The sequence below is a fragment of the Phacochoerus africanus genome, chromosome 6, assembly GCF_016906955.1.
Source record: "Phacochoerus africanus isolate WHEZ1 chromosome 6, ROS_Pafr_v1, whole genome shotgun sequence".
Lineage (NCBI taxonomy): Eukaryota > Metazoa > Chordata > Mammalia > Artiodactyla > Suidae > Phacochoerus > Phacochoerus africanus.
The window spans coordinates 79,043,488-79,069,516 of NC_062549.1; the positions used below are offsets into that span (position 1 = coordinate 79,043,488).

Consider the following 26,029-nt stretch of genomic DNA (forward strand, 5'->3'; position numbering starts at 1 on the left):
CACAAAAAATGGAAGGATAGGCCATATGCACAGATAACACAAAAAAATAATATTAAAATGTCCATGCTCACAAAACTAATCTACAGGTTCAATGCAATGCATACCAAAATTCCAATGGAATTTTTGACAGAAATTGTAAAAATTTCTAAAATTTTAAAGAATCACAAAAAACTTTGAATAGCTAAAGGAATCCTGAGAAAGAAGAAAAAAGATATAAGCATCCCACCTCCTGATTTTAAACTATACTACAAAACTATAACAATCGAAAAAATATGACACTGACATTAAAAACAGATACACAAATGGATCAGAATAAAGAGCCCAGTGGAAAAAAATAATCCATATAAGGTCAGCTAATATTTGACAAGGGAGCCAAGAATAATCAATTGGGGAAGGATAATCTTTTAATACACAGTCTTAGAAAAACTGAACAACCACATGTGGCAAAAAGCAAATGAATCCCTATCTCATGCCACTCAAAAAAAAAAAAAAAACTTAAAACGGATTAAGGAATTAAATATAAAACCTGAAAACTTAAAAGTTCTAAAAGAAAACATAGAGAAAATACTCCTTGAAACTGGTTTTGGCATCAATTTTTTTGAGAATGACACCCAAAGCACAAGCAACAAAAGCAAAAATAAACAGAGGACAACATCAAACTAAAAATCCCCTGCACAGCTAAAGAAACACTCAGCAAAATGAATACTTAACCTATGGAACATGAGAAAATGTTTGTAGATCATGTATCAGAAAAGGAGCTAACATTCAACAATAAAAATAATTCATACAATTCAATAGCAAAAAAAAGCAAACAATCTGGTTAAAAATGGGCAGAGGAACTGAACAGCCATTTTTCCAAAGAACACACAAATGGCTAACAGGCATGTGAAAAGATGCTCAACATCACTAATCATCAGAAAAATGCAAATTGAAACCACAACGAGATATCACTTCACACCTGTCGGAAGGCTATTATAAAAAAGACAAGGGAAAACAACTATCTGAGAAGATATTGAGAAAGGAAAAAGCCAGTTCATTGTTGGTGGGAATGTAAATTAGTTCAGCCACTATGGAAAATAGACGGAGATTCCTCACAAAATTAAAAATAGAACTACAGTATGATCCGACAGTCCCACTGTGGGGTATATGTCCATATGAAATGTAAATAGGATAACAGGGCAGCCCACGTTTATTAAAGCATTGTTCATGATAGCCAAGACATGGCAGCATCCTAAGTGTCCATAAATGGATGACTAGATAAAAGGAAAAAATGTATAAATGCAGTTGAATATTATGCAGCCATGAGAACTACGGAACAACATGAGGGTCCACAAGGTGATTATGCTGCAAGATAAGTCACTTATATGTGGAATCTGAAAAAGCCAAACTCTTCGACACAGAGAATGGAATGGTGGTTACCTGGGGCTGGGGATGTGGGATTGAGGCAATGCCTAAAGTGTACAAACTTACAGTTAGAAGATGAGCAAATTCTTGAGATGGAAATAATGCAGAGTACTATGTTTATAGTTAACCATACTGTATCATATATTCCAAAGTTGCTGGAGATTAGATCTTACAAGTTCTCACCACAAAAAAGAAACAATAGTTAAGCCATGTTGGATGTGAGCGCACCCTGCATTGGTGATCATATATGAATCCATCAAATCATCACCTTATTCACCTTAACCTTATACAACATTATACATCGATTAGGACATAAACATTCTTCCTCTAGAGGAAGAAATTACCCAGAAGATTAAACTGAAAAGCTGTCACTGCATATGCTAAGGTGATAGCCTGGGTTGATACTCGAGAAAGAAACCTACGCAAGTTGAGAGAGAGTTCAGTCCTCAGAGTTTTCTTAGGGGAAAAAAGGCAAACAGGAAAGAAAAACAGAAGAAAAACAATGCTCTTCGGGAGGCAAGCATGCCTCTCACCTCACAGTCACTGATGCAGCAGCCAGTTGAGCCGTGATTAAAGCAGGACACCAGCATGTAAGAGCCTGTTCTCACTCAGAAGAGCTCCGCACATTCAAATGCAAACATGGCCCAAGAGCCCTGGATACTTTCCATTCCCAAATCCCTGAGAACTGCATTAGCACCATCTTAAAACAAAACCATGATTAGATACCGAGTTAGGAAAAATTGCCTTTTCACACCATGCAATTAAATTTTCCCCAAAAGCTAAAGCTATTATTTCTGGAGGGAAGCATTTTTTCCAATTCTACGCATGTATTTATATAACCAAGATCCTCTTCAAAAATACTCCGAGGATAATAGTTTTCTCCTCATTTTTGAAAGCATTTATGGAACAGCAATAGTAGTACTATTTGTATTAATTTTAACTGACATCTAGTATTTAATTATCTTTTAGATATTTCTGGATTCTGTCATCTTTGTTCAGACAGATAAAAGGTCTATAAAGGAACACACTGCAGTGCCTCATGGAAACTGAAGCATTAGAGTAAGTGCTTTGGTAATGGAAACATTTAACTGCTAAGTTATTTCTCTGTAAAACTTTGATTTGTATCAATCTGTTTTCTGTTAGACTGTTAATGGTTAGAGCAGTTCACACCCACTCACAGTTTGTATGAAACAATATTACTTATGTCACTTTCTTTGCCCTCAACCTATTTCTCTCTCATCTTCTTCACATTTGTTCTCTATCCTGATGTAGAAATAATAATGCAATAGTGATACTATAATATTATGAGACAGAGAAAATCATGACTAAATGCGACCTTTTCATAAAACATTAGGACAGATTTTATTTTAAGCAAATTCCTTCCAATAATGTATGAATATATAGATTTATTTTTTCTTCCTCTTCCTCCCAATGCACGAGACTCGTTCTGAGCCAGTTATTTAACATAAAATATTTTCTCAGGTCTGACCTGCCAGTGTGCTCAAAAGAATTAATGATCAACACACTCTCACTGAAATTCGAGTCTTAAGCTGGAAAAGCTGCCCCTGAAATGAGAAGTGGTATGTTAGTTAAACAAGGAGGCCATCACACTGAGGTGGCTCCAGTGTCCCAGCGGCTTTTGTGAGCAAACCCGAACCTCGGCCTTGAAATGCCTCCAGGTTAAGAAAGCCAGTGGTAAGGACAACCAACCTCAAGCAGCCACTGGCTCTTCCAAACCAGGCAGTGGCTGAACCTGCCAATCCAATAAGCCTCTTGCTTTGCTTTTCCTTCTCCTCTGTCAGGCTTTCCTCAGCTCCTGTCGGGGAGAGCTCCTACCCACCACAGGTCTGGTGCTGCCTGATTGGAATCTATTTTTGGATCATATAAATGCTTCAAATAGTTAATATGTCTCAGTCTATCTTTTAACAGTAGCAAAGAGAAAATCCCTCCTCGACTTGGTCAAGTTAGTCCCTAATTTGCCTGGCAAGCTCACATGCCCTCCCATGTAAATAATTTAAGTACAGTGGCCTGGACACTCACACACACACACTCATGCACCCTCACACACGCGCGCGTGCGCGCGCGCGCGCACACACACGGTGCTCTCTGAAACATTCTTGCACTCTGCTGTTTGCAGTCTTTTAAATGACACTGGGTTGCTAAAGGTCAAAGAGAAACAGGAGTCTGAGGAAGATCATAGACGATTTAATACACTATGACCTAGTCAACATTTCACCAAATATCTGTAAATATTTTTTAAATTAGACCATTTCCCTAAAATAAGTGGTATCTGACCCTGTTCTGAAATAAAGTCTTTATGGAATTTAGATTTTTCAACTGAGAAACACCCTGACCCAGGTGCAGTGTATCCTGGATGCCCAAGTGTGACCCAGAAGGTTAATCTAGCAGCAGGCCCAATCCGGAGGCTCTGTGTCACCAGGCACCACAGTGACTCCCTCCCTCCTGGCCTGCTGAATGTGTTGGCGGCCGAGGCATTATTCATTAGACCTCAGCAGCCCAGGGCACCCATTGCACTGGCTGCAGGCATCACTCTAAATCCTTTTCCCCTTTTCCAATACCTAAGTTTATTTGTCCTCCGTATCTCTCGCTACGAAATTGCACCCTCCTTCCAGCTTCTAGTGTTACCCTTGTCACTTGTATTCTTTGAGGTGTGGTCAACTGAGAAAAGAGAGGGGCTGCCTGGACTCAGAATTCCAGGGGTGTCCATTTACAGAGGAGAAGCGATCAGCCAACAAAAGCAGCTGCACACACACACCATGGCTCCGAGGATGGGTAGCTGCAGTGAGCGGGGCTAAGACAGAATCCCCAAAAGGATGCTGAGTAGATCATAGCTGTGGTCTGGAAGAGGGAACTCTTACCAGTGACAACTGTCAGTATTAGAAGCTCTGCAAGAGTCTTGACTTAACTTCCTAGCAGTGGATGTTCTTGTTGGATCAGAGGCCGGCAATGTCAAGCTCGGTGGCAGCATTAGAGCGTGCCTCTTCCAAAGACCTTGAAAGTAAGTTGACCTCTGACTAGTCAGAAATCTGACAGTCTAATCCCAAGTTATTAAAGCTGAAAGCATTTTCAAGTTATACAATGGAACAGATCCCTCTGGAAATAAGCATTTCTGCATTATTTCTTACATCTTGCTGTTTGCTGTTGTCTTGTGAAATAGCTGCCATGTAGGCAGCTTGCTGTAAGCCTGGGAGCACCTCTAATAGCGCTCGAAATACTTGCAGTCACCTGTGCTGTAATGGATTCTCTTTATCTTTCTTACTTATATAGTTTTAAGTAGTTTAAATTAATTGATTCCTTCTAAAGTTTACCTAATTGGCTCAAAGAAAGAGGTTCAGAGTGAGTAACTTAGACACAAATAGGATCAGAAACAACTCTGAGAGCTTTGAGCAAATGCCAGCCAACACCTGGGGTGAAACTTCGAGAAGGCCCTGATAGAGCGCTCAGCCAGCTGAGCTCAGACTCCTGACCTGGAGACCCTTGGAGACAATCAATATGAGTTGCTGTAAGACACTTAATTTGTGCTAATTTACTGAACAGCAAAAGATAACTAAAGCAAAGTCCTGACATAAAATTATAGACAAATTGTGCTGCCATGATGGCAACAGAAACTTACTGTTTGTAAGAAGGCTATATAAATTAAGAAAGGAACTCGAATCAAAGATGCACATATACAGACACATATGCTGACGCCAATTCCTTGTAACATCTAAACTAAAATTTGTCCACTTTAGTATACCATCTTTTACAGATATTTCTTAAAGAACTTATCAAATTAGAATCGGATGCACATTTTACAAATAAATAACATTTTAAAGTCAAAAGCATCAAGATTTTCACCAATGAAAAAAAAAACATTTCTTTTTTAATCACATGAAGAATATGGTCCCCAACACAGCTTTTGGTTCATCACCTCCGTGACACAACACGTTTAACATTAAAAGGGATGCAATGAAAACTTTTCAGAGTAAAGGTAGAACACAACGAGGTTCTCTAAAAATAGACTGTAATTGCATATATTGTCAAAAGTTAAAGCAGCAAACTAGTCATCTCTACCCTTTCTCTGCTGAAAGAACTGAACAAACTTTGGCTCATGGCATGAAATCCTTTTCCACCTCAGCATAAACTACAGGCCTCTCCTCTAACTCCTTGATGTACCATGGACACTTGGGACCTTTGTAATCAGGGCAGAGGTGGGAAATGGATTCTCTTTATCTTTCTTACTTATGTGGTTTTAAATGGTTTAAATTAATTGATTCCTTCTAAAGTTTACCTAATTGGCTCAAGGTTTCCAGTGTTTATGCTAAAGTAACACACTTTGTTATGCTTTATAATTCTCTTAAGCCCTTTCGAGATTAAATTATGCATGGAACACATAAGATTTCTTTCCAAGACAAATCTTGTTCACTGGTAGCACTGGGGTCTGTTCTCAAAAATGTCATATCATCTTTTCTTAGCCTTTCATTTGTGCCACCTCGTTTGTCCTCAGATCATCAAATGAATATCTCATGTCAAGCAGTGAGGAGAGGCATCCATAGAAGATGCTTGAGAAATTGTGATGATTCGTCTATTTGGTTACCCTATGGGTTCAACTCTTAGAAATGTAGAGTTTTGTGATATAATGTATACAGAGGATAACTATCACTTTCTGAAGATAGCATTGAAATGGGAATCACTGTATTTTAAATAAATTATACTGATGTATGTTTCTACTGAAGGATTTGTATCTTTATATTAACAGGAAGATAGAGTATTCAAAGACTTTAGCAAAGTCCTTAAAATGCTGTAAGCATCCTGGTTGTATTTGAGAAGAAATGAAGTTTTCAACTGACAAAAGGTGAACCTAAGCCATAAGGAAAGTCTCCTAAGTAGAATGACGTTTTAATATTTTTAAATGTTAAAAATGAAGCTCTGCTTGAAAATAAGTGGACAAATCCTGCATTCACTGCATACTTTACCTGTTTATAGGTATTTGATATTGAGTACAAATTCAGCTCTTTTGTTAATATGACAAATAAATAAAGCAAATAAACACCCCAAGAGAAAGGTATGATTAAATTTGTATTTTTCTTTTTTTTTAGGGTTGTACCTGAGGCACATGGAGGTTCTCAGGCTAGGGGTCGAATCGGAGCTGTAGCTGCCAGCCTATGCCAGAGCCACAACAACGCCAGATCCGAGCCACCTCTTTGACCTACACCACAGCTCACGGCAATGCTGGATCTTTAACCCACTGAGCAAGGCCAGGGATTGAACCCGAAACCTCATGGTTCCCAGTTGGATTCATTTCTGCTGCACCAGGATGGGAACTCCAAATTTGTGTTTTTCAAATTTATTTGTACTTTCAAAATTCCTCCATCCCTCTGCCTGTGAGAGGCCACCTTCATCCCCAGGGCACTGTCACCCCGGGTCCGTGCTAACTTTCCTACACAATGGACCAGAGAGCCGAGGCCCAGGGAAAAGAGGTCAAGCCAGTCAGTCCAGCAGCCACACCACAGACACCTGCCTCCCGTGCCAGGAGACGGATGGCACCAAACTGCTTCTGGTTTTGTTCTTAAAAAACCACCAACCAATCTGACACGAAACCCTATTGTTGCTATTTTCTGCTCTGCACAGCGTGGTTCTCAGCAGGTGCAGCTGCACTCGGCCCTCTGCGCCGTCTGTGACCTACGGTCCTGGGGACCCTGCCTCTCCTGTCCTGTCAGGACACACAAACTTATTGAGGACAAATCTAGTAGTAATTGGGACCATTGGTCTCATCTCAAGAACATGTTCCCCCCAGGATCCTGTGTTAAAGGTGTGGGGTTCTCAAAATAATTTGCAGTTAATTAACTAAAGACAGCAAAGTAAGTGATTTGCCAAACGATTTCAAATGATGCTCTTGGGAATGAACTGAATGATTCCCCAGTCACCTGGCACATGGGAACAACCAAGGCCAAGAATTCGATGTTTCCAATGAACAAAAACAGTCATATGTAAGGCTGATATTTTGACATCAGAGAGGCTTTTGTTTCTTGGAAAATCATAGCCTAGTATTAAAAAAAAACTCAGACTAATGTTTTTGACAAAAAGTCCCATAAACCTATAAGCTTAAAAAAAAAAGAATATTTATGACATACGGCAAGGCACATGAAAGTAGCACAATTCTGAAATGGTAAAATTTGGTAAAAAAAAAAAAAAGAGCAATAAAAGAAAAATAACAAACTGCTTATTTAGGAAGTACCCTAACCCCGCTCTGCTTACTGGCAATGAAAGGCAGGCTGTTTGTAAAGCAATTGTACCATTCTACCAAAGCCAAATTTACTCTTATCATCTTGCTAATCCACCCTTTCTCCAGCAGGCACTCTGGTCACTGTGCTTCATCTGCTCTGAGTGACCAGCTGGCTGCCCCCTCACCTGGATCCCGTGGTCCCCCCAGGGGACCAGGCTGTTACCTCTGCGATGCAGGCAGAATCTGCCTTGTCAATAGGCAGTGTTAGAACGGCTTACAAATCTTCTACAAGAGTGTGCAAAAGCTTTATTGAAACAATACACCTTTAAAAGACACTAGCAAATATTAGGGGAAAAAAAGAAGAGTGTGTGCTGTGACTACAGCTTTCCCAGGTTTTCAAACAGAACAGGGCATCCATTTGAATCATGATGTTGAATCATCATTCCTCAAAGAGAAACACTGTTTTTTGGCTGTGCCCGCAGCATGTGTAAATTCCTGGGCCAGGGATCGAACCCGTGCGACAGCAGCGCCAGATCCTTAACCCGCTGTGCCACCAGGAAACCCCAGGGAGAAACGCTTCAATCAGCTGGTGCCCTGTGCTTCAAGCAGACTGGGCACAGCTCCCGGGACTGCCATTAACTGAGCCGCCGCCGGCAGACGCGTGAATTGCACTTGTGTTGCACTTGACTGCTGCCCTTAAGCTAGGAGAGCAGCGCAGCCATTTGAGTTTGTGACGCAGAAATCAATCTTCTGCGGTTAATCCAGCATGTTCATTTATTGTTTCTTAATTTGACACACTGAATAAAAACACATCTGAATTATAATTTTAAGAGCAGAAAATATGAAACATGAGTCTCACTACCTTTTGTTCTGACCTCCTCGGTCAAGGACGGCGACGATGGTAAAACACAGTTACCAGCTGAACTTGGCACTGCGCACACAGTCTTATACTGTGACGTGGAAAGTTATCCCGAGAGGACAAGCAGCAGAAGGCACCACCTTCCTCTGTAAAGCCCCGGTTACAAGCCACTAGACTCCGGGCTCCATCTGGGAGTGATTTTCAGCTCCCTGGCACACATGGTGGGCACGCCATACATGCTTGCCGAGTCAATGAATGAACCCATGAAAGCTGCCAAACAATAGTTACAGATGATTTAATTTTCAAATAGAAAATGCCCATACCATGAGAAAATGTTCTGCCATTGTTCACAAAATAACCTTCACTCAGTGGTGCTCTAGAGGAGAATTAGCTTAGGTTAGAATTTAACTTGGGAAAAAAAAAATAGAGAATTAAGATTTGAAGAACCTCAGTTCTTAGATCTGCTTCTGAGAGCAATCTGAAATCTTTCCTCTTTTTATTTTTATGCCTTTTTGTAAAGATACTATGTTTTATGCCTAGAATAGTCAATAGTCATACTCAAAATTGTATCTCTTCTGAATCATACTGGATGCTCCATTTGCAGTGTAAAGATCAAACAGAGACGCAAGCCGACGTGCCACAGGGACCCAGGAGCCTGGAGTGTGACCGAGGGCAGATTCCCTGACCCAGAGAACAGACTCCTGCAGCAATAAGTCACAGTACTGTGCACTTAGCACTTGCTTTCGCCATGAGTCATCCGTTACGCGGTCTCGAGTGCTCCTCGAAGTGTGGGCCCTGCATCAGCAGTGCCTGGGAACTCTTAGAAATGCAGGTCCTCAGGCCCAGCTCAAACTTCCTGAACCAGGCACTCTGGGCTGGGAGCTAAGGGACAAGCTGTCCAGGTGATTCTGATGTGGGATCTATGTTGAGAAACGCTGATCTATTATTTCAAAGAGTATGTTAAAAAAAAAACACAATAAAATCATGGGATAGTATTTCTATTCATTAACAATTCTATTTTAATCTCATCCTTTAATTCATCACATCTCTGTTGGAGTCATTATGTTCCTCCCGACTTTCTAGGGTCCTATTGTGTGGAGATTGTCCATGAGTCCCTCCCCCCCACAGTAAAGGACAAGTCATTTCTGGCCCCTGTACCCCTTTTTCTGGGCCAGCTTTAGTTTTTGAACTAAACATACACCTAATGTGGGTAAAAGCTCCCAGTTTTGAGTCAGAATAAAAGCAGACTGAGCACCGGCTTCAGGGGGCCACACCAGCCACTCTGTCAGTGTCACATGATGACACTGATCCTCAGATCAGACAGTGCCCGGAGCTCCCATGGCAGAGAGGAACGATGTGTTAGGCATCATTCTTAGAGACAAAATTTCATATCATTTTCTTACCTTTAATCACTGTTATTACCTACTAGCCACCACATTAAAAAGAAAGTTTAAAAAAGAAATAAGAAGCTGTTAACCGTTATGCATTGTACTCCTGTTATTTTCTTCTTTAAACGCTCAAAATGTTGACTTGTTGAAGCAGTAAATGCTGTAAACACCAGTTCAACTCAATTCAGTTAAGGAAATAAGGAGAATGTACACTGTGGAAAAAGCACCTTGTGAACCAGCTCCATTTGCGGCCGTGGAATAGGAAAATGCCTCAGACCACTTACAACTAACTACCACTACAGCATTTTCTGCTTTTACCTCAATGTCAGTGTTTCTTACCAAATATTGCTCATAATGTATATTTGCTGGGTAGAGTGTTAATCAACTTTATTTTGGAAGAAAATTTTCCAAATGTCTGTACTTATTATGAGAAAAAATTTTAAAGTGTCTTGTAAATGTTTTGGTTTTTAATTCTACAAAGATACCAGAAAAGTTAAATATTAAAAAAACTAAAATTAAAAAAAAACCGACATGACCAGTTGCTGGCAAGGATACAGAAGAAGAGACGCTCTCTGTCCCTGCTGGCAGGGATGAAATATGGGCAGCCACTCTGGACCACAGGAGGAGAGTTTCTTACAAAAGTGTACTTACTCTACCAGGCAGGATGAATACTGCACTACTAGGTATTCAACCAAATGGGTCAAAAAAGTATTTAACCTGCACCCGAGTGTTTATGGCAGCTTTCTGCATAATTCCTTCCCAGAGTGATGGATGAACACACAGTGGTACCTCTACTGAGTGGGTGTGATTCAGATGAAAAGAAAGTACCTATTGGGCCCCCAAAAGACATGCCGGGAAGGGAAGATGCCACCTGAAAAGGTTTGAACCCTGGACAATTCTTATTATGTGACTTTGGGAAAAGGTGAAACTGCAGAAATGATTCAAAATCAGTGGTTTCTGGAAGTTTAGAAGGAGGGGAGGAGGGTGGACTAGGTGTAGGCAGGGGATGCCTGTGGGTGGTGACAGCCCTCTCTGTGCCACTCTGGCAGTGACTTCATGACACTGGGCCTTTGCCAAATCCTGTGGAACCTGATGGCACAGAGTGAATGGGGACGCACACTGAGCCAGGGGGCAAGGGGGGGTCATGGCCCATGAGGGTGCTCTCCCTTCCCTGAAGACAGCCCCGCCCCCATGTCGTGGCCCTTGTGTCATGGCCAGTGTCACCCTGTGAGCTTGGACCCCTGTGCTTCTGCCTGGTGACCAGCATCTCGAGCCTGAGCCTGCCCAGGAAGCACCTGGATGCCGCGCCAAAGCCTGGCCCTCTGTGACTCTGGAGACCGGTGAGCCGTCACCAGGGCCGTTCCACCTGCCAGCAAGCAAGGCAGCGTCAGCTCCAAGTGGGCTGGGCAGAGTGAGTGGGGAAGCTGGAGAGCTAGGGCCACACTCACAGGGAGCCCCACGGCCTCCACTCAGTTTAGTTTCACACGTCGGGGTTCCTCCCACTCTGCTCTGTAGCCATGCCGCTGGGCTTAGCAGTTAGAGGGTGATGCTTAGGAGTCTATCCTACACCCTGTGCTGCTTCCTTTATCATCAGCGGCATCTCAGGGGGACCTTGGGTCTTGCACAAATTCTCTCTTTCTATAGATAGACAGATAGATACATACATAAATGATAGAGAGATGATAGTTAGATAGGTAGGTAGGTATAGCTCCTAGAGGTTGCTAGGAGTCTTCACATGGATGGAATTACCCAACCTTCTCTGGCCTGAGTTTTCCAGAACAGGGCAAGACAGGATTATCAAGACTAGAGCAGCGTAGATTACTCTGTCCATGAAGGAAAGCAATGTCTGAGCTTCCAGAAATCCACTCATCCTGGCTGGGAGGTGGAAAGGAGATTAACAGAGGGTTTTTTTTCAATGTAGCAAGACTTTGATCTATGGCGGGACATCTCTGAAATACCCAGAAAGCAGCCTCAGAAACATTCTCATCAACTTTTTAATTTTTCTGAAGAATACATTTCTGTATATTTGTTATGATGGTAGATCCTGGGGTCACCAAGAGAAGTTCTAGTTTCTTACTTCAAACTCTCACGGGAACAGAAAGAAGGAAAAGCTGTAACAGAAGTCAGTGTCTGTTTTGACCTGGGAGCCAGAATCCCCAGGACTTCAAAGCCAGGAGCCGCACCTCCTGGTGGCTGCACGTCCATCAGACCCCCATAAGCGAGCCAGGTGGAGAGCTCACCGAAGTCAGAAAACACAAGAAAGCTGCTTACATTCAAAGTCAGTCTTGGGCTCAAGACCAGGCTTCTTTGTATTGGTAAATCTGTCATTTTTTCCATTTCCATGACAGACCACACAGTCCGCAAAACTAGAAGCAGAACGTTTTAGAGGCTCTACTAGCACAAATTTGCCAGAAAGGACTGGGAATTTGAATAACAAGTCTGCAGGCAAATGGGCTGAGAGAAGCTGCTTCGGGTGAGCAGCTGTGACATTTAACACGAAGAGGGAGGAGACCAGGCAAAGACAAGTCCGAGTACAAGGTCAGGTGTCTCCGACGTCTTCAAAGCTCAGAAAGGAACCATAGCTTAACACTTCGCAGTTCAGACATTAAGTATTTACGTTAGAGCAGCCTCGTTTTAGTGATATTAAACTGTCCTGGAAGGGCCGCCCTGGCCCAGGCGAGACAAGCACCGGGCTGGAAGGAAGGGCCGCCTGCGCCCTGCCAGCAGCTGCTCTGGCCCTCGGGCCTTTCTCCCATGCAGGCAGGGGGCCAGTCAGCTTTAAAAGCGGACAAACGCAGGAGGCACCAGTACGGTGCTACAGGTCGGGTCAGAGACTGTGAGAGTCCTAGCCGTGTGTGCTGAAGTGTGTGGTCTGAGATGGTCCACGTGGGAACAGGCTGTGTGGGGGGCTGCGCACAGGATCCCCCCCTCCTTCAGCCTCTCCCAGGACACTATCAGTTCGGGCACGTTGCTGTTGGTAAAGTGTATGCCACTCCAAACAAGCAAACAAACGTGGAGGCAAAGATATATTCCTAACAAGAGAGACAAATGTTTGAAAGGCACCCAGAGATATTTTTTAACTATCAACACTGTGATCACAGAGAAGGCACCTGGAGGCTGTGAAGAGCTGCTCCAGAACTTCTACCACCCTCGTTACAACTGTATTTGTACCTCTCTTTGATTCTAATCTGCGAGCCTTCTGGGGCTGCGGTCAGGGTGGCAGGGAGTGGTCCTCTGAAGTCCTGTAGAGAGGGCTCTGCTCAATGCGAGGTGAACACACCCAACACCTGACTTTGGGAAATTCTAAGTAGGTAATGAATAACATTTTCTTGGAGAGCAATACCGTTACCCACAGTGACTTATTTAAAAGTAATGGTCTTACTTGAATTCAGGGAGAGCAATATTCTCCTTTTGCAGAGGTCACTTCTCTGGCAATCTCAACATTCTGGAGAGTAGTCTAGATGCAGAAAGCAAAAATACAGTCCTGTGAGCATTCAAAAGGGAAGGAATGAAATCCGTACGCTGAAATTTACTCACTCTCTCCACCAGGAACATATGCACCCCATTCACATACAATTTTACCACATTTCCTTGCTAGATCTAGGAGCAACTCAGAGCCTAGAGTATCAAGAGGAGAAATAAGACTACAGCAAAGGAGGCGAGAACACACAGGGAGAAAGACAGCCTCTTTAGTAAATGGTGCTGGGGAGACTGGCAGCTCCAGGCACAATGATCCCACTGGACTGCTCCCTCACACCGTGTACCAATGATCTCAGGCCTGATCCAAGACTTAAAGGCAAGACCAGAAACAAAAAACTTCTGGAAGAAAACATAAGCAGGTGGTTGCCCGAGGACAGTGGGCTGCAGTATGAGTAAAACAGGGGAGGGAGAATAAGAGGTACAACCTTCCAGCTACCAAATAAATGATCATGGAGATGAAGTGGACAGTGTAGGGAATGAGTCAATAGTGTCCCAAGAGCTTTGTGTGGTGACAGGTGGTAACTAACTTATGACAGTGACCAATTTGTAATGCATAAAAATATCGAATCACCATTTTGTACACCTGAAACGTATATAATAATGTAAGTCTATTATATGTCAATGAAAAAATTCAGAAAACAAAAAAAATGGAGAAATAAAGTAATAAGGATTTTTCAAATGGCTAATGTCATAAAGATTAGGTTGTACAGAACACATTTTAGGAAAATTGTCTTTAGAAGAGGGACAAGAGCTACCTGGTAATTTGCCCCAAATTGTGTCTGCCAGAGCTGGCATTTAGATCTAAACTGCCAATAGAGCAGCCTTTAGAGTTAGAATTAGAATTAGTTTAAATTATTGATAATATTTAAAAGCATTCCTTGTGAGGAATAGCCTATTGATTTGATACCAAGAGGTGATTACTATTTTTAATGAGACATAGCTATTAACTCTGTTTTATATGCAGGGAAGAGTTGGCCTCAATGAATCAAGACCTGAGCAACAGATCACTAATCTAAGGGCTCGAATGATGTGTCTGCCTTTGCCTCTTAATGTGTAATGATCCCGTTTATGTTATCTGTCCTCCCACAAACTCAACTGTAGCTTTAAAAATACTCCGATATATTAACAACGTGACAGCCGGCTGAGGTGTCACACTTAGAAAAGCGGGGACTCGAGGGAAGTCGGGGGGTGGGCATGCAGCCACCCAGGGGTGTCAGAGACCCACATCTGACCCACTGGATACACTCCACTTCTGAATACACATCAGATGTATACAGAGCCTGTGGCTACTGAACAACCAGAAAGCTGAAGCTTGGCCAGGTTGGGAGGCCTAGAGTATAGCCTGGGGCTGTGGGGATAATTATGGAATAGTCCCCACCCCACCCTCCACTTAGTATAAGAATCTCTAGGTCCATCCATGTTGCTGGAAATGACATTATTTTGTTCTTTTTTATGGCTGAGTAATATTCCATTGTATAATGTACCACATCTTTTATCTGTCAATCAACATTTAAGTTGCTTCCATGTCTTGGCTACTGTAAATAGTGCTGCCTTGAATACTGACTGGGTTACATGTATCTTTTCAAATTATGGTTTTCTCTATGTGTATGCCCAGGAGTGGGACTGCTGGATCACATGGTAGTTCTATTTTTAGTTTCCCATGGAATCTCAAAACTGTTCTCTATGAGATTGTACCAATTTACATTCCTACCAACAATATAGGAGGGTTCCCTTTTCTCCACATCCTTTCCAGCATTTGCTGTTGGTAGACTTTTTGATGATAGCCATTCTGACCAGCGTGAGGTGATGCATTATTGTAATTTTGATTTGCATTTCACTAATAATCAGCAATGTTGAGCATCTTTTCATGTGCTTTTGAGCCATCTGTGCATTTTCTTTGGAGAAGCATCTATTTAGATTTTTCTTCCTATTTTTTGAATTTTTTTATGGTGAGTTTCATGAGTTGTTTGTGTATTTTGAGATTAATCTCTTGTTGTTTACATCATTTTCAAACATTTTCTCCCATTCTGTAGGTTGTCTTTTCATATTGTTGATGATATCCTTTGCTTTGCAAAAGCTTTAATTATGTTCCATTTGTTTATTGTTGTTTTTATTTCCACTACTTTGGAAGCCAGATCCAAAAAGATATTGCTGTGATTTACGTCAAAGTGTATTCTGCCTATGTTTTTCCTCTAGGAGTTTTATAGTATACAGTTTTACATTTAGGCCTTGCATCCATTTTGAGTTTATCCTTGGGTATGGTATAAGAGAATGTTTGAATTTCATTTTTTTTACATGTAGCTGTCCAGTTTTCATAGCACCACTTATTGAAGAGACTATCTTTTCTCCACTGTATATTCTTGCCTCATTTCTCATAGATTAATTGACCATAGGTATATAGTTTATTTCTGGGCTTTCTCTGCTGTTCCACTGATTTATAAAGACGTTAAAACACCTGACCTAAAGACACAGATTAAAAGCAAGATGTGGTGAAAGTCAGGAAAATGATGTTTGAACAAAATAGAAATATCTATAAAGAAACAGAAAGCCTAAAAAGATCTGGAGATTAAAAAAAAACACAATAGATTAAAAAAAAACTATGAGAGGGCTACAAAGACAGATTTTAATGGGCAACACAATAAATAGATCCAATAGAACACTCTACCCAACAACAACAACACACGCATCTTTCGCAAGTGTAACATAAGGTAGTTTACAGGAAAGACCATATATTAGGCCACATATTAAGTCTCAATAGATTTAAAAAGATAAAAGATAGATATCACACAAAAATTTTCCTCTGACTACAGCAGGATGAAGTTGGAATCAATAACAGAAGGAAAAATGGAACATTAGCTAATCTGTGGAAATTAACAACACATTATTAAGCCATCAATGAATCAAAGAAATCACAAGGGTATTTAGAAAATACATAGAGATGAATGAAAATAAAATTACAACACACCAAAATTTATGTGACACAGAAAAAATAATACTAAGGAGTAAAGTCGTAGCTGCAAAGTCTTATATTAAAAACAGGAAAGATTTTATATCAACCATAATTCAGTGTTTCAGAAGATCTTAAATCAACAGCCTAATTGTACATCTTATGGCAAAGGAAAAAAGGACAAACCAAACTCAAATCTAGGAAAAGTGTCCATCAACAGATGAATGAGTAAGGAAGATGTGGTACATATATAATGGAATATTACTCAGCCATAAAAAGAATGCAATATTGTCACTTTCAGCAACATGGATGGACCCAAAGAATATCATATGAAATGCAGTCAGTCAGACAGAGAAAGACAAATATTATGTTATCACTTATATGTAGAATCTGAAATATGATACAAATGAACTTATTTACAAAACAGAAACAGACTCACAGACAGAAAACAAACCTTATGGTTACCAATGGAGAAAGGGGGGAGGACTAAATTAGGAGTTGGGATCAACATATACAGACTGCTATATACAAAACAGATAAACAACAAGGATTTACTGTATAGCACAGGAAACTATATTCAAGATCTTGTAATAACCTATAATGGAAAATAATCTGAAAAACTCTAAAAGCGAATTATTTTCTTACATACCTGGAACAAACACAGTTATTGTAAATCAACTCTACTTCTTTTTAAAAAAAGAAAGTCAACTGGTGATGTCCACCACATTAAGCAGCCAAAGAAGGAAAACCGCATGATTGTATCAATAGATGAAGAAAAACAATTTGACAAAATGCATGGCCATTAGTAATAAAAAGCATAACAACAACAAGAACAATAAACTTGGCTAACACCAAACCTACTGGCGAAAGACAGCACATGTTCCCTCTAGTAGAGAAGGCAATGGTGTCTTCTCTCACCACTCAAATTCAACAGAGTAAAGTTCTAGCCAGTGCGCAAACAGGAGAGGAAAAGGTAACGCTGTCTCTATTTACAGACCGTAGACTACGTAGTTGTCTCTGTAGGAAATCCCAAGGTATCTACCAAAAAACCTCCTAAAACTAACAGGTAAGTTTAGAAAAGTTATAGGATACAAAATCAACATACAAAAATCAACTGCATAGCTATAAGCTAACATCAAATGAGCAGAAACCAAGTAAACAGTCCAATGCTATTTCCTATCACCCCAAAGGAAAATAAGTATTTGGATATAAACATAAGAAACGTGCCCGGCACCCGAGTGCTGAGAGCTACAAAAGGCTCATGAAACAATTCAAGGATAACTCATTGAGACAGATGGCCTGCCCTGTTCATGAACTGGAAGAGAATCTGCTGGGCACGGAGACCATTGCGTAAGTCTCATGGCTTCAAGCGGTTAAAATAAGCAGTATTAAGCCATCGGGACTTTTTCCAGGTAAAAAGCTCAATCTAGAGATGAGTACCAGATGAGCCCCAACAGGAGACCTCAGGATACAGGGCGCAGAGAAGACCTGGGCACTTTGTGACCTGCATGCCTTCCTGGTCTCTGCTTTGAACAAATCCCTGGGCTGTGCAGTGTTTTCGGGACATCCGTGCAGCCCTTTGCTAACGCCTGCTTCCCACCGCCGATGGCACTGTGTGTGCAGGCTCAGCATTTCAGCAGGCGATCTGCTGGAACACTGTACACGGGCATCCCCTGGCTAGGGGTGGGGACCAGCCTTTCAGTTGAATTGACTTTCTTAATTTAATAGAACCAAAGTAAGCCGACTGTGCTCTTTCCAACAAACAGAGCTGAACTTGTGAGGCTCAGCAGTGAGGGGCGCAACACAGCTCTACTCCAAAGACTAAAACTCCCAACGCAGGGTTCAAGCATTTCTCAAAAACAAGAAGTTTTTTTTCTTAGGAAGTTAAAAAGCTCTGGGTAATACAGTCACTATTTTCTTGATTCATGACATGTACGAAATAAGCTCAGGGCGAATATTAAAACCTGTAAACAAGGAATAACTTATTCTGTGACCAGAATGTTAAAGAAATATTCGGAAGATTAAAGTTTATCCCCTGACGGTAGGCAGCCAGAGCATTTAAGGTGGCCAAAAAGCTTAATATTCCAAACTGCTGACATAGTCTGGAAAACTTCAAAGGGCTATTTCTCCTTGTCCATTCTCCAGATTCTTGAGTGCCTGCCAGGAACCCAGCACTGTCCTACGGTCTATGATTCGGCAGAGGAAGAACACAGACATGACCGAATGCATAAATGAAATGTATGTGACATGGGATACACTCTATGTACCAGAAATTGCAACCAAAATAGCCCCGAGTGAATTCAAATGTCTCTTTGTGGCTTACTTAAAAATCGATCTTTTTTCAAATATCTTTTGGCTTTTCGGAACTAAACTATCAATTCGAAGGGAGTATCTGCCAGCTGGGGCTCTCATGGGAGAAGTGCTGGAAAGTGGGACTGGCCTTGCCATGTACTGTTCATGCTTTTCGGTTAGGAATTATATCTTCTCTGACGAAAAGCCCCCCTTTCAGGATTTGGTCCTGGAACAGAATACCCTCAGGGCAGCATTCTTTGTATCATGTCATGTCAGCCAAGGCAAGGTGTCTAAACACCAGCAGACTTGCACCTCATGCTCTGTAACCGCCGCCGTTGTGTATACGCCAAAGGAAAAGGAGTTTCTGGTGGCTTTTACCTATGACCACGTTTTAGGCACAGTCAGAAAGACCGTGGTGATACAGAACACAGAGAAGAATCTTCATCTTTTTGTTTATGTCTTTGAGAACAAGAACATTAAGATTTAAAAAAAAGGAGTTCCCGTCGTGGCGCAGTGGTTAACGAATCCGACTAGGAACCATGAGGTTGCGGGTTCGGTCCCTGCCCTTGCTTAGTGGGTTAATGATCTGGTGTTGCCGTGAGCTGTGGTGTAGGTTGCAGATGCGGCTCGGATCCCACGTTGCTGTGGCTCTGGCATAGGCCGGTGGCTACAGCTCCGATTAGACCCCTAGCCTGGGAACCTCCATATGCCGCGGAAGCGGCCCAAAGAAATAGAAAAAAGACCAAAAAAAAATAAAAAAATAAAAAAATAAAAAAAGGAAATGAAAAAACATCAAAGTGCTATCTTTCCATTCAATAATCTGGAGTTCTACAGGTTGCAATTGTAAAGATAGTCATTATCTAGAAAAGGCAGGATTCAATACAAGCGACATTTTTGAATTCTTAAATTTGTCACTGGGCACTTTTGACCTTTAAATTACAATTACAGTAATCTGCTATTATAAAAGCTTATATGCAGTAACATTTTGAAAATCAAATTAATATTATTATGACCATACCCATGGCTTATGGACGTTCTGGGCCAGGGGGTTGAATCCAAGACACAGCTGTGACCTATGCCACAGCTGCAGCAACGCCAGATCTTTAACCCACTGTGCGGAGCAGGGAACGGAACCTGCAACTCTGCAGTGACCTGAGCCACTGCAGTTGGATTCTTATCCTTGATAAAAGGCCAGCACCAACAACCCCAAAGCAGCCAGACTGCCCTGTGCAAGCCCCTTCTTCGCACACATCTCTGGGCGCTCTGGCTGCGCCCTGCAGGACTGGGAGAGGACGGATCTGCATGTCTCCTGTCAGGCACTCCCTGGAGCTCACAGGACAGCCATGAGGCTAGGACATTTCTCCCAAGGGAACATAGCAGGACCAGACTCAGACTGCTGTGTGAGGACACACGGGTGACCCGGCCTGCTTCCCATCAGACCAGAGCCATCTGGCTCCCACCTTTGGCTCCCAAAGGCCCTTTGGGGTCCCCGCACCCCCACAGAAGAGCACGTGGAGGGCAGAGCCGCAGTACTGAGCTGCTAATGCTAGACGCTGCCCCGCCGGGCCTCCCACGCCCTCAGCACCAGCCCTCTGCGGCCCTCTGGGAGCAGCCTCGTTGCTCTGAGGGTTAGTAGTTACACTGGAGCTGGGGAGGTGGTTCTCTCTTAGACTGGATTTCCCTCCATGCGTCCTTTGTCCTCCCAAGTGAGTGGGGCCAAGCCTGCCCTCCACCGCCTGTTGTCCGGTAGCTGCCCCAACCATTTAATTCAACTCTCCCTCTCCTCCTTCCTCCTCCCGCTCCCCCTTCCTCCCTGAGTTCCCTTCCTCTTTCCTTGATTCATGTGAATTGAAGAATCTGAATGCCTGAGCGTATATATGTTATTAGTGCACCATGGGGAATGAACTGAGGTTTTAGAAAAATGATTCCTCTGGATCTAATTTGTGGTCTTCTGATCCTCAATACTGTTGCATTCTTGAGTCTCTTTTGTCAACCAGTTTTTTTCCTGATCTTTCTATACCTTTTTTCCCATATCCACTTGAGGACCAACCACAAATTTATGTCTCTAGGCCTGAACTCCAGACAAACATACACAGTATCCCACAGATATCTCGACACCAGCACCCCGAACCTGGAAACGAGCTTTTCCCCATACGCCCCTTCTCCACCTGTGATACCATCTTACTGTACTTTCTCAGCCAGGAAACTGAGCTCTGGATTTGAGTTCTTCCTTCATGTCCATCCACCATGTTCAATGAGTCAGTAAGTTCTATTCAAAATCTCCTCCTAATGATTCAAACTCATATACCCCCTAAGTCTTTCTACCTCCTTTGGCCACTGTTTTGGTTTATGCTGTTATTGTGCCAGGTTTAGATTTCCATAATCACAGGAAAACTTGATCACAAGATATCTCACATAAAAATCCTGAGGTGTCCTAGCCTCCTCTGAAATTGTATTTCTGAATTACAAACGTATAATACTAAAAACACAAAGGTGCACACATGTGACCCTTTCGCTTTCTTCCTTTCATGGATCTCCACTGTCTTCGGACATAAGCAACACCACTTCGAATATACTCGTTCTCCTTTATGATCGGTGTGCAAGCCTGGACTTCATGATCTCGTCTTCTCCTTGGGGTCGCTGTTCTGCAGCCAACAATCTCTTTGCACTGGTGTTACTTGGCATTGGTGGTTGCATCTGTCTGGACTCCCTGGCCTCTGACCCTTCTGCCAAGCTTGCCCCAGTTGTTCTTCAGACCCTCCAGGAACCCTCCACTCTAGTCTCCTTCCTGCTCAAGCCATACACTCCCAAAGGAGACCTGGAGCTCGCCTGACCTTCTTCAAGGGCCCAGGGAGCACCATGTGTAAGCAGGACATCAACGTCCAAGTGCATGAGATACATCATAAGGTTATAAGCTACACACATCACTGCTCAGGGAGATTTCATATGCATATTATTATTCAGGAAAATCATAAACTACATTCTGTTGTTTGGGGAAATTTAATAACACACTAGGTTATTTTATTTACATTTCATTCACTGTAAAATGTAAAACTTACACATCATTCTACTGAGAAATATAAAATCAAAGTACAAAAAGGAAAAACATGCCAGACCCTCTAAATGACTATGGCAGAGCTTGAGCAAGCACCATGACTCTTTAAGAAAACTGAGGCATCTTCTCCTGGGAAAGAGGTAATTGTTTGAAAACAACAGAATTTTCTCTTGAAATTCATCTCAGAAGTCAACAAAAAATTACCAGTTACTATTAGAATAGATACAGTTTATATCATTTATCTCTCAAAAAAAAAAATCAGCTCTAACAGAATCAATCTGTGGTGGCTAAGTCAGCATGTCAGAAACAGGATTTAGTCCCACCAGGCTCCAGGTAGGGGTTGTTTTAGAAACAGTTCTTCCAACCCTAAAGATAAATGTTTTTTCTCAAATGACAAGGAGCACAAACTACATCAGAAACTAAGGGAAATGTCAAAGATCATGGTTTCCTTTTACTAAAAAAAAAAGTCCTGAGTAAATATCAAATACACAGTTTTCTACATTTTTTCTAAATTAAAACTGTTCCCAGCTGACTCATCATTTTAAGTCTATCAGGTAAGTGCCTGTTGCAGGAAATTGGGAGGATTTTTCAGTAGTGGAAGAAGCCACAGGTGGATTCTGAAAGATCTGGTCTAATTTCTTGTTCTATCTCACTAGTGATATTCCTGATCAAGCTAATTAAGGCCTCTGAATGGTGATTCCTTCCATACATGATGAGGTTGGTAAGACCTGGGGGTTGGATATATGTGAGGACTGCATGAAGAGTGCCACAGAAATGAAGATACCGCTGCTGAATAAAAACTGCTGAGAGGGTCAAATAAATAAATGTAGGCATATGGCTTTTAGTTTCATTGAAGCCTCACAATAATTATTACTATTTTATTCACTTTTTAAATTCATATATGGAATGTTGAAAATTTTTCATGATTAAGCATACTATAACAATAAACACATATTTTCTTTTTTCCAATTGACCAAAATTCCACTGAATTTACAGTAAAAACATTAGGAAAACACAAATCAAAAATCACAAAGAATGGGCCAGGATATATCAACAAAATTTTGTAAGTGAAAAATCAGGTACACAATAGGTAACTTGCTCAAAAGACCAATAGATGCTTAAATCTGCCGTTAAGTAAGGAGCTGGCCAAAAACAGAATTAAGACAATACATGCTGCACAGCTCCAGTAAAGCTGGGAAACGTAGAAACTAGGTAAGCCTTTTTTTTTTTTTTTTTTTCTTTTTAGGGCTGCACCCGTGACATATGGAAGTTCCTGGGCTAGGGATCCAATCAGAGCTACAGCTTCAGGCCTCCACCACAGCCATAGCAACTCGAGATCCGAGCCACGTCTGCCACCTACAGCACAGCTCACGGCAATGCCAGATCCTTAACCCACAGAATGTGGCCAGGGATGGAACCCTCATCCTCATGGATACTAGTTGGTTTTGCAACCCAGCTGAGCCACAACGGGAACTCCTAGGTAAGTCTTAAAATATTGCTATAAATGAGATTGAAAATAAGACTGACTTATGGGATATCTGAAGAGTTACATCAAAAACTCGTATTTTTGAAACAAATTATAGCTTAAAAAAAGGAACATTTAAAGTATGTTTTTTTAAAAAAGCCTAAAAATCAATAAGAAAAAGACAAATAACCCTGTATAAAAATGGACCCAAGATGAGGACAGGCATCTTAGAGAAGACTTTCAAATGGCCAGTGGCCACATCAAACACTTTCACTCACTGATTATCAGACAAAGGCAACTTACACACACGACACAGTGTCGTCCACACCATCAGACTGGAAAACGGTCAGATGATAAAGGTGACTAAGTGAAGCAACTGATTTTCACCCTCTGCCAGGAATAAAACTTGGTAAATTCACTGTGAAAAACAGTCTGATGTCATTTATGGAAGTTGAAGATGTTCATATCTGAACTCCCAGCAAATCCATGATCAGACATGTACCCATTAAACAAAACAGAACAAAACTCGTACACATGCGCTTCAAAACACACCAGAAAAATTTGTTCACCAAATGCATTTTTATAGCAGCAAATAATTAAAAATTTCCATGGATATGTCCAGAGAAAAAACAGAAAAACAAATTCTGCAATATTTTATTGCACCCAATGGAAGGTTGGTAACAGCAGTGAAAATGAATTTGCTACAGCTCCGTGAATCAAAATATATGGCTGATTGGGAATGTGCTCAGGTACGCAATAATTGCACAGTTAAAAAAAAATGATCAAACTTTTGACTTTCTATTTTATATGGTTTCTCGGCTTCTCTTAACTTGCTAATAGAAGCACTGTTCATGCTTTATGATGATGACAGCAGCATCCCCTGAGCATCGTCAGTCATCAGAGGCTCAGCCCAGTGCCCTCCTGAAGCATCCTCAGGACCACTTCACACCCAAAAGTACTCCCATCCCAGGAGCTCTTGTGGGATTGGGTCACACCTATCAACATATATTGTATTAGTGGTTAAACTGATAATTTTCAAAAATACTTGTCAATTCAAAAATAACAATCAACCCACTATATTTTAATATAAACAACATATTCTAAAAACCACCAAATACTTCCTTAGCAAAATAAGCTGCTGAGAATAGTGTTCCTGCTATACATTATTTTTTTTAAATCTCTTTGATGTCTTCTTAGGGGACAGCAGCTAGATTGCCCCATTTGCTTCTGCAGTGCATCTGTTGTGATATGTTCGTCTGAGTGAATTAGGCGAGGTAGATCTAAGTTTCTCCAAATCTAATTTTCTTTTGAAAGTGTGTATTTTATCATTGGCAACACATACTGTCACTTGTTTTATTTGAAGTAATAGACTGGCTTCATTCATTTTTGAGAAAATGCCTGCCGGATCCCAAGCCTGAATGTCTTCGTTTCATCTGTCAGTCCCACTTCCAAGTAATAATGGAGTTTCATGAAAAAGAGCATTTGGGCCACAATTAAATCTCTCAAGTTAGCTTTTCCCCCGAGATAACCGCTGTATTTTTGTCCACTGCAGGGGTTGTGTGCTACTTCCACTTCTTCACACAGAATAGTGAAAGGATGTGTGCTCAGGAGAAGAGAGCTAATAAAGGTATATGCTTCTACCTCATCGGTGACATTTGCAGATATACCTGCAGTTCTGCTTTTAGCCGTGAGTGACAGTGAGGAATATTGTGACCACTCTGTGGTTTGCTGGCACTGCCCTTGGTTATTACTGAGGCACTAGCAGCTTTACTCACAACTGCTTTTGCACCATTGGTGCAAATGTAAACACATCCAATAGGCAAATATAAACTGTTATCATGAACATGGTTTTGACCTCTAAGATTTGCTAAAAGGATCTCAATTTCCCCACTCTCAACATACACACAAAGTTTTGTGGACAAATATTGCTAAAGTAAATTCAGATGACCTTATAATCAAGCAGGAGAGGACAATCTCCTCAACACTGAGCATCAGAAAGTGAGAAATGTAAACTATAATGGAAAAAAAATAAAAATCATTATATTTAAAAAAAAGTGAGAAATGACATGGAACTCTAAAGTGCTCTGGGAATTCAGGGGCGGATGACGTTAGCTCCTCGTTAGTAGAATCCTGACAAATCTCTCTTAGAGGAGTTAGGGACTGCTTCTCCAGACGTAGAAATTAGAGGAGACAATGTGTGGAAATGAGAAAGTGTGTGCTATATGAGCAGGAAAGCAGGGCATCAGTGTAACTGGCACAGAGGTTGTAGGGCCAGATGTAACCCTGGCAGCAGTTGGCTCAAGGGAACATTCCTGCTCAACTTTTGACTGTGTCAGCTCACATTATTAATTCTATAAACCAATTTCCAGTTTAGTTTCTGCTTTCTCTCACCATTATTTAGTGATCAAAAATATTTTTAGATCTGAGCTCAAAATCTTTGAAGCCACTAATTTAAGCGATGGATAGTTATATTTGGTCCTCATTTCTGAAATATAAAATATGGAAATCTATGCTAAAATGTATTCAATTTTGGCAAATGGATATATTACCCTTAATAAAGTAATTAATATTGAAGTGAGTTTCAATCTGGTGATTAGTTTACTAAATCTGTTATTTTTTTCCTGAGAGGAATGATATATACACACACACACACACACACACACACATGCACACATACATATATATGTGCATGTAAGATATATATATGCACACACACACACGTGATATATATCTATATATATCTATATATCTATATATATATATACATGTAAGAGATAAATAGATATGTAAAATTTAAATATTTCTGTATTTTCTAAAATTCTAGCCTGGGATACTAGGTTTCCACCTTAATGTTTCTCTAATACTTTGGGGAAAGAACAATTTGCTGCTCAACAGAAGTTATCTTAATTTTAC

At 41.2% G+C, this 26,029-nt stretch overlaps 1 protein-coding gene across 6 annotated transcripts in view; it reads right to left on the reverse strand.

Moving 5' to 3' along the window:
- The window catches only part of SNTG1 (syntrophin gamma 1), a 452,524-nt gene that overhangs the window by 257,796 nt on the left and 168,699 nt on the right, over window positions 1-26,029 (reverse strand). For 5 of the 6 annotated variants that reach the window (XM_047783939.1, XM_047783941.1, XM_047783938.1 and 2 more), the window contains one exon: window positions 13,260-13,334. The exons of the other annotated variant lie outside the window; for it this stretch is intronic. The gene's annotated coding sequence lies outside the window, so the exon portion shown is untranslated. The remainder of the gene's footprint in view (window positions 1-13,259; window positions 13,335-26,029) is intronic. 6 annotated transcript variants of the gene reach the window in all.